Here is a 15,629-nt window from a genome sequence, read left to right on the forward strand (position 1 = left end):
ACTTAAACATTTTCCTCACCGCAAAAGAAACCCTGTACCCATTAGCAGTCACTCCCCATTCCCTGTTCCCCTACACGGTCCTAAGCAACCACTAATCTCCTTTCCATCTATAGATTTGCCCATTCTGGCCATTTCCTACAAGTGGAATCACGCGGGATGTAATCTTCTGTGCCTGGCTTCTTTCACTCGGCACGTTTTCAAGGTTCATCCATTTCACAGCGTGTATCAGCATGCATCCCTTTTTATCGTCCAACAATGTCCCACCATATGGACACACCACATTTTGATTATCCGTTCCTCAGCTGCTGGACGTTTAGGTTGCTTCCGCTTTTTGGCTGTTACAAATAAGGCAGCGGTGAACGCTCATATGCAGTTTTTGTGTTATCTACAGATTTTAAACCAAATTTGTTTTCATGCTTCAGAATCTTTTCTCGACAACATTTTCATACATCTCACTCACAAACTATGCACATGAATTAAAAATTAAGGTCAAAGTTTCTATGACCAGAATCCACCAACTACACAAAAGGTCCTTCTGGGTTGAGTGGCAGTAAATTCTGGTTGCTAGTAGTGCACATTCATGAAAGCATCACAAACTTTGACAATTATTAAACACAAAAAAGTGAAATTTTATTGGAAGTATACCCCTTAATGAGATGAACTGGGTTTATTTTCCAATTATTAGTTCATGCATCTGTGGTTGCCTTATCATTACAATGAAACGGTCTGGTTTCGTTGCCTCACTCCTTTTCTGTCTAGCGATGCAATCACTGAGAAACTCTTTTCATAAACAAGCGAAGGAATGGAAGTATTCTATTTACAGCAACGTCTCTCCAATCTTTGAAATCCATGCAAGTCATAGCGCCCAGATCACTTTGCAATCTATCATCAAAAATTATGTTTCGGTCTCCTTCCAAAAGTGATGAAAGCAGACAGCCCGGGCCACCAGCCCTGTGAAAGGAAGTCACCCCACCCCGAGTGACTTTCTCAGACCTGTGACAGGTTGAGGACAGCCCCTCTGGAGCCCAGGAGGGTTTCACAGACCCCAAAAACACACCACAGTGAGACGTCGGAGGGCAAGAGTGTGCCTTTTTCCTGTAAAGTGGGAGATGGACGTCTTCCGAGGGGGATTCACGTCAGAAGGTGCATACGGATGACAAATGTCTGAAAACTGCATCCCTCACCCAGACTGGTCCATTTACTTCAACTGCTTGACTCTCGGCCCCACAACTGCGGCTTGGCTGTCACTGAGCCCAGGCCCTGCGGCCTGCAGCGTGTGCCCTGGCCAGCCCTCAGGCCCTCATGAGCCCCACACTGAGCTCACGTCTCCCAAATCAACCTCCTCACATCCCCGGCAACCTCATCCACTCTGTTCACCACACCACCGCCAGGTCAACATGCTAACGAAGCAGATCCCAAGAGTCACTGTCCCACGGGAAATCCTTCATTGGTGCCCCAAATCTTCCTTGGCCCTTTGTGTGTAAGCACCTCCCCTGAGAGATCCTGCAGAGAAACGACATGAGCTCTCAGCCTCTGATCCTCTGACACTCGGTTAAGAAGAGCCAGACCTCCAGGAGACAGGACCGGTTAGCAGTTAAAAGGATGGACTCTGGAATAGGACTGCCTGGGTTAAAGGCAGTTACTCAAAGAGTAACCCTGAGCGAAATCTTTGACCTTGCTGAGTCCCAGTTTCCTCATCTGCAGAGGATGAAAACACCATCTTTCGTAAAGGGTAGGCGTAAAGATTAAATGATGAATTGTATGTGATGGGCTTAGCACAGTGCTGACACATGATGGAGCAGAGTAAGACCTCAATAAATCCTGGTCGCCACTATGGTGAGACAAACGCCCCAGGTCTGAAGCTGAGTGTCCAAGCCCACAACAAGTTGGGGGAGCCCATTTTCCAGCCTCCCCTCTGGGCTCTCCCCTCCTCTTCCCCGCTCAAGCTCCCCACGCCACACCACTTGCCATCCTCGCCTCCTCTCTCCCAAATGAGGCTTTCACACCTCCAGGTCTTTGCATTCTCTCTCCCTCTCACCCAGAATTCTTTCCCTACCAGGTGCCCCGGGAATGCCGTCTTGCAAGAGCCTCGCTGGCTGCCGTGTCTCAAGTCTCCTCTGCTGATTCGTCTTCTTTTTCAGAACTCTCAATGTTGGAGCTCCCCAAAGCGGAGTCCTTGCACCCCTTCTCTCCTCTATCGACACCCCCTTTACGATCTCTTTAAGTCTCCAGGCTTTGAATATTTATATGCTGATAACCTCCAAATTTATCTCATCAGATCAGACCTCTCTTTCCACTTGTTGACCTTCATCTGGATATCGAGGGGACATCTCACACTTAACGTGGACAAAAATGAACTCAGTCTCCCCCCCACCAAATCTGTTCCATCTGCATATCTTCCCCCATCCCAGGCATTGAAAAATTCCATCCTTCCAGTTGCTCATGCTGATGACCCTGGAGTCACCCTTGACTTCTCCCTCGCATTCCAGATCCAACCTCGCGATAAATCCTGTTGGTTCTACCTTCAGAATATATCCACAATCTGACCACTTCTTACCCACTGTGCTATCATGGACCTGAGGTCAGAACCATCATCCTCTCCTGCCTGGATTTCTGCAATGGCTCCTAACTGGTCTCCTGCTTCGAACCTGCCCCCATGGGTCTGCTCGCAAGACAGCCATCACAGTGATCTTTGTTAAAGCTCAGTCCCATCACATCCTCCTCTGCTCAAAACCCAGCAATGGCTCCATGTTCCTCCGGGGGTGGAATCCAGAGTCCTTCAGATGGTGACCAACAGCCTGACCCCCCTTAGCTCTCTGACCTCACCTTCTCCATCTTGCCCCTTACTCACTCTGGTCCAGCCACACCAACTTCCTCGCTGTTCCTAAATCTTGCCAGGAGGCAATTTCCTGTTTTGCCTTAGCTGTTTCCTCTGCCTGGAAACCTCTTCCACCAAGACCCCCACACGGCTAACTCACCCAGCAACTTCAAATCTTTGCTCAAATCTCCTCTCCTCGGTGAGAAGCGCCGTCACCTGAGCTGGGTCTCAGACACGGGCACCTGAGCCCAGGGCATGCCCACCCTTCTACCCAGATGCTCTGTCTCAGGACTAGTCACACCTGGGCCTCCGAGGAAAGGAGAATAAAAAGTTCACTTTGCTGAGTGTCTCCTCTGGCCCCTGTGAAGAAAAGGCCCCATCCTAATGTCCCAGGGGTCAAATCGATTGTCCCAGATCACCAGGCTTATAAACCACCGAAACTCAGAAATGAGTCTGCCCACTGCCTCTACTGCACCCTTTCTTCAGACCACTCTGCTGAAGGCCAGCCGGGGCACACTGTGTCCTCGTCCTGCCCCACACGGGCCCTCGGCTACCTGCAGAACGTTGGCCCAGTTCCAGCTCTAGAGAGAGTCGGATGAAAGGCAGTTAGCTCAGGGTTTTTGTTTGTTCTTTCAACGCCAAGTCATTCTATTATGTCCATCAATCTAAACTAGAAAAAAACAACAGAACTTCAATACATTTCACAGCTTCATCTGTAGGTGTTAATTACAGAACAGCTCCGAGCAGAGAAGGGCATGAAGTTAGGACCTTTCTGAGCCACTTGGCTCCTAACAGGCTCTCGGCAGCCTTTCCGCCTTTTCTTCTCGGCCCCCTTCCCACCCCTGCCCCTTCTGAGTTGTTCACAGACAGAAAGCAAGAACTCCAACCGATGACGTTCTTTCCATATTTATTTAGCATGACTTGCTGGTGAGTAGTCATTTTTATGAGCTAAGAGGCACTCTCCACAGAGACACCAGGGCATTAGAGTCATTCTGCCTGGGTTCAAATGCCCACCCTGCCACGGGCCAGGAGTGCTACAGGAATGACTTAGCCTGAGTTTTAGTATACTCAGGTTTAGGGTACTAAAAATAAAAGTTCCTCTTTTCAAGGTGACTGTTAAGGATGGAATGAGACCATGCAGTCAAGGCACTTAGCACAGTGGCTGGCTCATACTAAGTAAGCACCCAGCGTGCGGGGCCTGCTGTCTCAAGGGCCCTGGGTCAGGGACGCTGGGCCCCACTGCTCCACCCACAAAGGGATGCAGCAGCTGCGCGCCGTCCGTGACTCAAACGCTCTGGAGGAAGAGCATGTTGGTCGGTCCTATAGTAAATTTCCACCTTGTGAAATGACCTTGGGATGTTTGTTAATCCCGGTGAACAGAAGTTTCTGACTTCCTTGTTAGAGGAATGTTTGCATTCTCTTTAGTCCCAAACGCCTACTCTGAAGGGACCCGCTTTTACATTATAAAGTAAAAGAGCAGTTCTGAATACAATTTTTCTGACTTTTTCTCTCTATCTATAATCCACATTCCCAGCAAGCGTTCTACAAACTTTCTTCCTGATTCTAAGGAAACTCTGCAGCTTCCTGTCACTTCCCCTATTAATATAGTGGTAGTGACAGCTCTTCAATGTCCATCCAACTACATGATCAACAGAGGGAAACAGATTTCCTAAAAGTTCAATTCGTTAGACATCAACTTGCAATATCTAGCTCAATACTGTATTTTTTTTTTTTGCTAATCATTCTTTAATAGAGAACTAATTCCAGAATCTTAATCATGCAAAACTTCAGAATAACGGCAAAGACTAATTTTCTCCTTTTTCTAAACAGTGCAAGACAATTGCTTTACCATTTATATTCATTTTCACTTTCTAGAAATAGGAATAAAGAGTTATAAAGAATGTCACCAACAAATTTTCAACCAGAAAGAGAACTCTTGGGACTATTAGAAATCTCTCAAGACAAGCTGGAAAAGCTAATAATAAGTTACGCTGTCTCTATGCACCATCCCCCTTCCAGTCTCTTATTCGTATGTAAATAACGACATCCCTGCTCACAGTACTTTTCTGCAGTACTTTTCCGAGGTGCAAAATGTTGACCCTGCAAGAGAAGATGACTCAGCACATTCAAAGTGCAGACCTCAGGTTTAGAGGGCGGGCGCATTCCTCGCCTCTTGCAAGTTCTGCTGAGAAGATACCAGGACGGGAATTTTTTTAATTTACAGTTTGAAAGGTCAAAGAATCTAAACATATGCTTCTCTAGCAGGCAAAAAAAAAAAAAAAAAAATAGAAATAATAATAAAGGACAAATATGGACTAGAGAAAAGAGAAATAAGACTGTCATAAAGACAAGTCTATCTGATTGCCAAAAAGATGGTTGTACTTAAATACATTAGCATTTGAATTGCCCCGTAGGACGTGGGGGAAATACCCCACCGCTGCTGTAAAGGTGAGGAAGCTGGTGAAGTTTGCACCTTTTTTTTTCTCTCTTATTGTTTAAGTGAAGCCAGTTTTTTCCGCCCCAAGGAGAAACAGACCACAGAAGGTGAAACAGGCATTGAGAAAGCTAATATTGTTTACGAAACGGCAGATAAACTAGTTGGGTTTTTCTGTTTTTGTTTTTTCATTTCAAAGACTACGAAGCTGAGAAATGGAGACGTTTGAGCACGGTGCTTTTCTAGCAGCGTCTGTACTGGTGGTTCCCAAACCTTGCAGGTTATCAAAACCACAGGGGAGGTTTTTAAAAGCGTAGATTTACAGTTTACAGTGCCTTTCCTGCCCCATCTCGGAGTCAGGAGGTGTGGGGCGGGGCCCAGGGATCCAAAACCCTGGCCTAGACGATTCCCGTGTGCCGACGCGGACGCGTTTGGGATCAGAGCGAGCTGGTGTGACACAAAGGTGCCTCGACAGAAAGGTGGCCCACCCCTCCCCCAGCCCAGCGGTACATCGCACGGGTGAAAAAGAGAATACTCTCAAATTCAGGAGGATGCCCCTCCGTGCGTTGAAGCCGATATTAAATTTTATTCATGTTCTTAACTTTTGAAATTCCCAGTGAAACCCTCACTTTAGAAAGTTGTTTTAGGACGGGACCCGGCCTCAGTCGTGTTTCTAGCGATGACCTGCGCATCTCTCTGTGCCTGGAACGCGGACGCCTCCGCCAGGCCCCGCGCCTGCCAGTTCCCGCCACGTCGCTCCCAGAATCTTCGCAGCGGCCCCTGGAAGGAGCCACTGTCACCCCGCTTTACAGACGGGGAAGTGGAGCTGGGAGACGTAAGCTGTTCTGGTGAGAAAGCCGAGACTTACACATGGGGTTTGGATGTGATCAGATCATAAAGACTCACAGGCTTGGTGTCAACATCGCCCGTGCAGCAAACCCCGGCTGAGCTGGGCGCTGGGGGAGCGCTCCCGGCCTTGCAGGGGCCGTCCTCAGCCCTCGGAGGGTCTGCTTGAGGGTCCCCGGGGCTTTGTTCGGGGACCTGTCCCACTGTCTCCAGCAGCACCCTCTCAGCTGTCGGACCTCTCACAGCTGCACTTCCGATTCAGAAGGGGGTTCGCCAGATTATGGCACAGGTGGGAGGGACACGGGTGGGCGGGGGGCCTGGGGCCCTCTTTGAAAGCCTTCACAGAGGATGTGGCTTCGGAGCTGAATGCTGAAGGATGAAAAAAGATTTCACTGCGCAGAGAGGAGAAGGGTCGGGCCCAGGGCAGCACGTGTGAACCTGTCTGGTCTAGCAGAGGACCTGGGGCTGACGTGCAGTGGGGGGTGGGGGCAAAGGAGGGACAGGGAGGCTAGGAAAAGGCCCAGAAGGGGTTCTCATGCTGTGTGAGGAGGTCAGACTTTAGAAGCTGCAAAGGGAGCTAACAGTGTTTCTTACTCAGCAGCGTCCTAGGCCTGGGTTTCTATTTAAGAAGGATGCTGCTTGCCCTGGGGGGTAGAAGGGGCTGCTGGAAGGCGCAGGGCCTGCAGGCAGCAGGGGATGGCTGCCCCAACAGTCCGGGCCAGATCCAGGCCAAACTAAAGCCGTGATCCTGAGGCTAAAGGAGGGACCTCGCTGGAGAAACCTGAGGTTCAGGGTACAGCCTTAGAGTCAGGCGGCTGACTGCTGGCTCCAGACTTCTCGCTGGGGCTGGTGGGCAGGTTTGGGGCAGCCCCCTGGGTGGCTGAGCGGCTGCTGGCTGAGGGTAGGTGAGGGGAGAGGGAAGATGCAGGGTCCCTCCAAGGTCTCCAGGCGGGTGGATGAAGGCACACGTCCTCAGCCAGATGATGCTGGGGACACACACAGGAGGAGGGCCTGGCCTGAAACAAAAGGCCGTGAGCTCGGTGGTGACCACGTTGACTCTGGGACGTCTGTAAGACTGTTTTATTAATAGCTGGAAATGCAGACTGAAGGAGGGGCCGGAGCCATGTGCACAGATTCACGGTCACCCAGGGTCATCTCTGAGGCCTGGGGAACGGAGTTCCAGGGAACGCTGATGCCCAGGGCATGCTGACGGGAAACCAGAGTTGCAATTATTTTGTTCAAAATGGAAGCTCTAGTTCAGGCTTACTGGAAACAGGGAGCCAGTCAACCAACAGACGCTGAGAGCCGACTGCATGCCAGGCCCTGCCCAGGAGCCCAAGCCGTGAGCAAGCAGACCAGCCCACGGAGAATTCACATGGTCACGTGGCCATGGGGAGAGACGAGGCAGTCAACAAGCCTGTGCAGAGTGGGAAAGCCACCAAGAGCGAGGCGGGCAGGCTGCAGGCAGAGGGCAGAGGTGCTGAGTGCTTGGGGAGGCCCACACCAGCTCCAGGGCCAGGTGGGCCTCCCCAGTAGGCAGTATTTGAGCTGACACCCGAGACCACACAAATATTAACCAAGGGCTCACGAAGCGTTTTACGGTATTATCCCGCTTACTCCTTACCACAACCCAGGGAGATAAACACTGTGATTACCCCCAACTCAAAAATAGGGAAATCAAACCCACAGGGCTGCCAGATAACCTGCCCACACTAATAAGCTGGGAGAGAAGACCAGGACCCAGCAGGCAGCTGCCCGCAGAGGCCACACTCTTCACCCGGTGCACCCATTCCCCTCACTGTCTGCTAAGCGCTCAGAGAACCTGAGACTTGGGGGGCAGGAAGCCATGAGCAGGACCTCACGGTGGTCAGAGCGCAGAGACTGTGTCTGGAAATAGCAGGTGGTTGGTAAGTGTTTGCTAGATGCTCGAAAGCAGGGCGGCTTCACAGAGGAGTGGTCAGAAGCCCCAAATTGAAATGCTGGCTCACTCTTCACTAATTCTGTAACCTGGGGACAAGGAGTGACCTCTCTGAACCTCGGTTCTTTCATCTGTAAGATGAACCTACCCCACAATTCACACATCATCCAGAAGACAGAGGGGTGTAACCCCATGGAAGTACACATCGCCGTCTCCAGCGCACAGTGTCGCCTCTGGCAGTGGGTGATGCTGGGGGAGGTTCCCACGGCAGGTCACACGCCACCACTTCTTCACAAAAAGCTAAAGCTCAGAGCAGGCACAGCGTTGAGAATAGGACTGCTAATAACTATTAATTGTTAATATCTAATTGTTATTCTGAGGAAAAAACCTGGGCAGGGTGAAAAAAGTCCCTTTGAGAACTACCACTGGTCTTGGCAATTATTAAGGGAAACTAAATCCACTTTATTGGCTGCTGTGAAGATTAGCCTGGAGACGCACAGGAAAGTCCGCTTCACTGAGACTCAGTTCCTCCCAGAGAGGGTCAGTCACAGAGGACCGGCTGCTTCTGCATTGTGCCTTTTCTCCCTGGGTTTCCCTCGTTCCAAACAACAGACGGCTGTCGCTTGTGAGGTGGAACAAAACAGCAAAATGAGTGGCCGGCCCAGTGGCGCAGCGGTTAAGTTCGCAGGCTCCACTTTGGCAGCCCAGGGTGCGCTGGTTCAGATCCAGGTGTGGACCGACACACTGCTCATCAAGCCGTGCTGTGGCAGGTGTCCCACATATAAAGTAGAGGAAGATGGGCACGGATGTTAGCTCAGGGCCAGTCTTCCTCACCAAAAAACAAAAACAAAACAGCACAATGAAAGCAAAGTAGCTCTTGGGAAGAACAGACACCAAGATCCCAGAGTGCTGTGAAAAGTGCCATATGAGGCCCCCATCACTGTGCTGTGATGGTCCAGAAGGACAGCTCTCAGCGGCAGCATCCGGGATGGTTATGAAAAGAGGATGGACCACAGCTTTAAAGGGCAAACTGCGGCCGAAGCCAGCATCAGGGCCTGGAGGGGCACAGCGCGCCCGCCCCGGTCTCCTGCAGCATCCACCACTCTCCCAGCCCCACCGCCCGGCCACAGGGGCAGCTCTGTCCTTCAGGGCAGCGGGGCCACTCCTGGCCTGCGGGTGAGCTTCGCCCTGCTGGTCTCAGGTGGGGCATAATCTCCTCTGCGAAGCCTTCTCCACATACCTGGCCCCCTATGGCTCCACCTGGACACGCCACATCCCCCTACACCCTCCCCCATACAAAGTCACTAACACTCTATTTTACTTTCTTTAGAGTACTTAAAACTATGAAAAATTATCTTGTTTGTTTCTTTACTGGTTTCTTTCCTGCCCCTCCCCACTCTCTGCTAAAAACTGGAAGCTCCCTGCATGCCTAGGTATTGTCTTTCTGGTTCACCCTTCTGTTCCCAGCACCTGGCAGGAAGTAAAGAACTCAATAAATATTTATTGAATCAATAAAGTAATGCAGAACTGCAGGCTCAAGTTGCAGAGGCAGAAAAGCAAGAGCTGACTCTGAGAAAATGGTGAGCAGCTCGCTTTGCTGCAGCTGGGCACAGAGGTGAGGCTGGCCGGGCCACTTGCAGAGGACCGGGCGTGGTGTGGAACAAATAGATAGTGGAGTGCTCTCAAAGGGTTTGACCAGGAGCGCGCCCTGAACAGAGCTGCCTGTAGGGAAGGACCGTGGACAGAAGGGACGGAAATGGAGCTGGAAAAACCCAAAGAAAACCATGCGTTACCCCTAAAATCAGCAAAAATTAAGAAGTCTGATGAGGATGTAACGTACAGCATGGTGGCTATAGTTAATAATGCTGTACTGCATATTTGAAAGTTGCTGAAAGTACATCTTAAAAGTTCTCATCATGAGAAAAAATTATTTTAACTAAATTAAAAAAAAACCAAGTCTGACACGTGTTGGAGAGTATTTAGAGAAACAGTTTTCAAACAGTTGAAAGTCAGTTTGGTAACCTCTCTCATATTCAAAATGTTGCAATTCTGCATCTAGGTATCTAGAGCCTAAGAAACTACTGCCTGTATCTGACAAGCGTAAAAGTAATGCAAGCATCGTTTATATTAGTGAAAATTTTTAAACTATCTGCATATCCACTGATGGACTGATTAATAAAATGTAGTATTGATCATACCATGAAACACCAGATAGCAATTAAAAACAGCGAGTGTGCGTAGAATGTATGTATTTGTATGTCTACATAAGCATGGATAGATCTGAAAAACAACGTTCAGTGAAAGTAAGCAGATCATAGGACAATGGGGACATACGGAACCACTTATATATATTTAAACCCATAAAACCATACTACATATTAATTGGGGGTACATGTAAATATATATAAAATATTTTAAAAGCCCATATCAAACTGAATGTGGGCTCTGTGGGGTAAGACTGGAAAGAGAGAATGGAACTGGAATATTCAAAGGGAACTGGACCTTATCTCTAGTGTTTTTCTTCACTAAAATAAATTGAAACAGGACAAAAATGATACAGTTGTTAATTTCGGATGCTGGCAATATAGTATAGTTTTTACTGGGAGTCAGAAGAGAGACGCTAGAAACAGATGGAAAAATTAAAAGGATTTCAGGACTGGCTGGATTAGCAGAGTACAAAGAAGGCTGAGGGGGTGAGAGTTAAAAATTACACTCTCTTTTTTTTTAATGATGAGAGGGTGGCCGCACCATTAAAAGAACAGAAAAACACTGAGTTCCATTTTAGAAAGGTTTGCCATATTAATGAGCCATCCAAGTGACGTCCAGAAAGAAGTCAGAATTCAAATTCCAAGCTGGTGCTGAATAGCTAGCTGTCCCGGGAAAGTGAGGGATAAAATGGGAGCCTCAATCAGTTTTCTTCGAAAAAACCAACTGGTTTAACTGGGTTAAGGTCCCTAGAGAATTTACTTTGTGTATTTGGTTTGTTTACGACACATATAGAAACCCAGGCACAGGGCCCTGTACTCAACCAAGGTTAGCCTCCCTCTTTGAAAGTCAGGTTACTAAATTTTAATACACATTTCTAGAAAGCCTGGGGCTCTGTTCTCTGATAAGCAATTAACCGCTCTGGTAAGGTAGCTTGTTAACAGTTTCCTTTCAGTAAGCAACACAGATTAATAGAGCGAACAATGACCCGAATTCACACTGGTCAAATAAAAAATTTCAAACATGAAACTCTATTTTGAAATCAAACTCCCTATTCTGACATAAAGATGATCAACTTTCAATTATCGCAAGAACACATTTGTCTTTATAGGACTCGCCTCCTCTGACAGTTCACACTCCCATGTCTGCATGGTGCCTTCCTATCCTTTTTAACGTGTTTTGCAACCCCCGAAAAAGTCAAGTCTCAGCTCTTCTCTAAAGAGGGAAACACGAGACAGCGGGTGGCTGGCCAGGTTCACTCGTGGGCAGTCGATGCTGGAACTCAGAACCCGGGGGCCTGGCATTCCCTGTTCCCAAAACCACGAGGCTCCGCCAACCCCAGCAGACTTCACTCCGTCCCCCGGGCGGCGCTTGTCTGAGGCCTCGAGACCGGAATGACGGTTTCAGAAGCTTTCTCTTCCAACAGTGGTCAGCAGTCAGAAGTGAAAGCTGGCCTGCAAGCTGTTGCCTTTAATAGTTTAAGAAGAACTGAATTTAAGGAATTCCACGCCCTGAACTTTGCTTTTGTATAAGGCACAGCTAAACTCCACTGACACAACCTAACAATCTCCCTATTTAATGTCACTCGGCTGGCGAGTTCTTTTTTAAGAGTCCTCTGTGCAGGCTGGGCTGCATTCGAACTGGTCGGTGCTGTTGAAACGATCTGCTGTTTTGTGTTTGTTCCAGTTAGTGCTATCTTGGACATGCTGAGCTCCTGACAGCCCCACAGCTCGTCTGCTCCTGCTGACCTTATAAAGCCAACAGTTAGTGACTGTGTATATAAGGATTTAAGAGATTATCTTACCAGAATAAGGTCGCTATGTAGCCATCCGGTGTAAATGGCATTTCTTTCCATTAACGAATTGAAGAGTTCATAAGCACCTGAAATTAAATGATGCCTTAAAAAAAAAATAAACTAATAGACTAAAATTTAGGTTTGCTGACAAGATCAGGTATTTTTCAGTTCAGAAACCCACCCAACTGTGGTTTCTGATTGTGCCGTTCTCACGGGACTTTAAAATGCTTTTACAAATTTTTTTTTTTTACTGTCACATATTTCTCATTCCAATTTTATAAATTAAAAAAAAAGAGCTGAATAACTTACCTAAAGTCACACAGCCAGTTCATAGCAGAAATCAAATAAGAGCTCAAATTTAATTAAGCAATGAAGAATCTGATACAGTGTGTCCTTTTCGCTAGGCTGCACTGCCTCCTTATTTCCCTTAAAAAGTAATTGTTTGCATATCAATTAAAGTGGTCACATTGAAATAGAAAAGAAAGTTACCATTAATTATCAGCAGGTCCTTTCTTGAAGCAACAAAATCAAGTTTGTCTTAAAAAATAAGCTCTGAAAATAATGTATCTAATAGTTTTATCTGCAAGTTTAAGCTTTCATTGTGTTAATTAAAATGCCATAAATCCTCCTTTCCTATTACTAAAATATTCTTAACCTGGCAGACAAAGCGCCAGAACGCACGTCGGCCGCAACGCACACAAACCCATCGCTCAGTCTGGGTCCATTCATCTTGCCAAGGTCAGTATCCAGCACTCCCGAAATTTTCCCTTGTAGAATGAATAGATGTTTTGTAAGGATTATCTATTCAGGCAGAAAAGGGGGTGGGGGGGTGGGGATGAAACAAGACACAATCAGCTATTCAACTGGTGCTGAGCAAATTCCAAGTATGAAATCCTTTGTTTGTTGGTGTCTTGTTTTTCTTACCCACCTTGGACTCCAGTCCACGAGGAGACACGCGCCCTGCGAGGTTTGCCCAGAGCTTTTCCACAGGCCTCCGAGGAGATGCTGACGTCAGCTTCAGCTTTATTTTGCAGCTGGGAACGGGAACCCAGAGCTGTCTGTTTGCATTTCAACACCCTCCTTTTGTTTTCTGTCCCTCCGGAGGCTCAACCCGTTCAAACAGCAGGTAAGTCAGTCCGATCATTCTAATGACCCCAGACAACTTGTGCAAACAGTGTGGTTATTTTAGCTAAAAGCTACCACTGACTTCATCAGGCAAACCTACAAGGCCCAAGCTAAACCATCTTGTTAAAAATTTACCTTAGATTGTTCTTAATTCTCTCTGTCCTAGAGAGGGAAGAGCGATGGGGGGATGGGGGGGGGGGGGGGGGGGGGGGGGGTGGAGGGCACGAGTTCTGCCTCCTGGAATCTCTCCCGAACAAATGTCAATAAAACGTTCAGAGCTTCATAGGAATTTACCGGTCACAATACCGCATTGGATTCTGAAAGCAACAGCCTCTATCGTTTCTGCTGAAGGAGCTCTCCTACACAGCGCTCACAAAACTAAAAGAGGAAAATGCTTGTTAGGCGGAGAGAGTTGCAGAAAGTCCAGTCAGCCCAGGACCTTAAGGACACCCAGCCTCAGATGCTGCTGCTGTCACACCCACTCAGATGACTGGAGATGGAAGGGACCGCAAAGTTCAGCTCCTCAAGGTCCGTAGTTCCGCAGCCAGTGTGCGACAGGCCCGGAACTGTGGGTGGGTCTCTAGGCTCCCAATCCCGAGCTCTCGGGCTTTTGGTTACCAAACCTGCTTAGATGAGATCCACCATGAGATTATATGGAATTCCGGGAGTTAGCAAGCCAGCCTGTACTGAAGACAAATCCGCATAGATTCAAAGGCTGACCTTGTCATCACCTAAGTCAGCCCCACCCGGGGAATTACCGACCCCAGCATGCAGCTCTTCCATGAGCATCTCTCCATCGAACTTGCATGACCAACAACTCCACCTGTTCTCGGAAAGCTTGGAGCCTCCAGTCTGTTGATCCCTCCGCTCTCCCAGTTCCCCGGCGCTCTGCTTTTCTCACTTTCCTCCTTTTTCAATTTAGAGTCCGTGATCTGTTGTAATATCCTTCTTGCCAATCTCTTGACTCCCTTGCCTTCTGTATTTCCTGCAAATCTACGTAGAAAAACATCAGCCCTCGATGAACCTGGCCCTCTCCTCCCCCCTTACTTGCGTATGAGCAGTCACACTGTGCTGGAGAAGATCAAGAGGGTAGAGGGGTTCCTGGTCGCCCACTTCAGATGGGCCCTCAACACGTCAGACAACTGTGTTATGTTTCTCTGTCCAACTTGCTTTCCAACAAGGACTGGGAACCTTCTCCACCGTCCTTGAACTTCCAACATCCCTGTGGCTCCCTCGACCTCCTCATCTCCTCTTGCTCAGAGGAGGGCTCTTGGTCTCCTTCCTCCAGCCACAGGCCTGCCTTCCCTCCCGGTTCATGATGGGCCGGCCTCCTCCACGTGTCCAGTCCCTCCCCGTGCTTTGCCTTCTCTCCCCTCGTCATCACCGCCAACACTTGTATCACTTTCTTCTCAAATCATACATCTGTTCTAACAGGAAAGCCTGTTGGTTCTGCCTTCAAAATACCTTCAAAGTCCGACCATTTGTCACCATCACCTCCACTAGCACCTCATCCAAGACACGACCATCTCTTATCTAGACCCTTCGTGGTCTCTTATCTAGACCCTTGCCTCCCTACAGTCTGTTCTCAACACAGCAGCCCCAGCGGACTTTTGAAATCAGAACCCAGAGCATCTTCCTCCTCTGCTTAAAACCTTCTGAAGGTTTTCCATTTACCCAGAGTGAAAGCCCAAGTCCCTACAGACTGCAAGACGCCATCCGCACTGGATGGAAATGATTTGTATCTCACTGTCCAATACGGTAGCCAGTAGCTACATGTGACTATGTGAGAGCACTCGACACGTGGGTGGTGCCATTGTGGATAGGAATTTTAAATTTTTAATTAATTTACTTAAAAATAGCCACCTGTGGCTAGTGGCTACCATATTGGAAAGCACAGCTCTGGGTGATCTCCTTCCCATCCACACTACCCGCCCCCCCGCCCCCGACTCCACAGCACACTGTAAAGCTCCAACAGAGTCAGGTGATGCCACACCTGTGCTCAAAAATCTCTATGGCTTCCCATCTCACTCAAAATAAAGGGCCAAGAATGTCCCTGTCTTAATTTACAAGGCCGCCCCACCCACCTCTCTGGTCTCAGTCCCTATTCCATTCTCTTCCCTGTTCACTCCACTCCGGCCACAACACTGGCCTCTTTGGTGGAGCATACCAAGCATGCTGCTGCCTCAGGGCCTTTGTTCATGCTGTTCTCTCACTCTGGGATGCCTTTGCCCCAATATTCACATCACAAGCTCAGAGCTCCCCTGCTTCCTTCTTACACGCTGCAGTGTCTTCTGATGAGAGGCTGATCTGACCTCATGTGACCTGAAAGCCCTACCGAAAACAGTGCCCCTCCCACCCCGTGTCACTCTTGGTCTCCACATACTGTGTTTTCTCCAGGGCACTTATCTCCATCTGATAAACCATGTTTGTTTACTTATTTACTGTCTGTCTCCCCAGCAGGCGGGGGGGGGGGGGGGGGGGGGGGCGC

General features: G+C 48.6%; 1 protein-coding gene across 13 annotated transcripts in view; it reads right to left on the minus strand.

The window, feature by feature from the left end:
* The window catches only part of LOC124248356 (uncharacterized), a 126,583-nt gene that overhangs the window by 93,366 nt on the left and 17,588 nt on the right, over window positions 1-15,629 (minus strand). The window contains exons 1-4 of one of the 13 annotated variants that reach the window (XR_006891012.1): window positions 12,945-15,508; window positions 12,506-12,817; window positions 12,026-12,102; window positions 346-6,097 (exon numbers count right to left, since the gene is read on the minus strand). The exons of 6 other annotated variants lie outside the window; for them this stretch is intronic. The gene's annotated coding sequence lies outside the window, so the exon portion shown is untranslated. Of the gene's footprint in view, window positions 1-345; window positions 6,098-12,025; window positions 12,103-12,325; window positions 15,509-15,629 lie in introns of those variants that run through there. 6 more of the 13 variants (XR_006891007.1, XR_006891008.1, XR_006891006.1 and 3 more) reach the window with 6 other exon arrangements.

Source organism: Equus quagga, chromosome 12 (genome assembly GCF_021613505.1).
Source record: "Equus quagga isolate Etosha38 chromosome 12, UCLA_HA_Equagga_1.0, whole genome shotgun sequence".
Classification (NCBI taxonomy): Eukaryota; Metazoa; Chordata; class Mammalia; order Perissodactyla; family Equidae; genus Equus; species Equus quagga.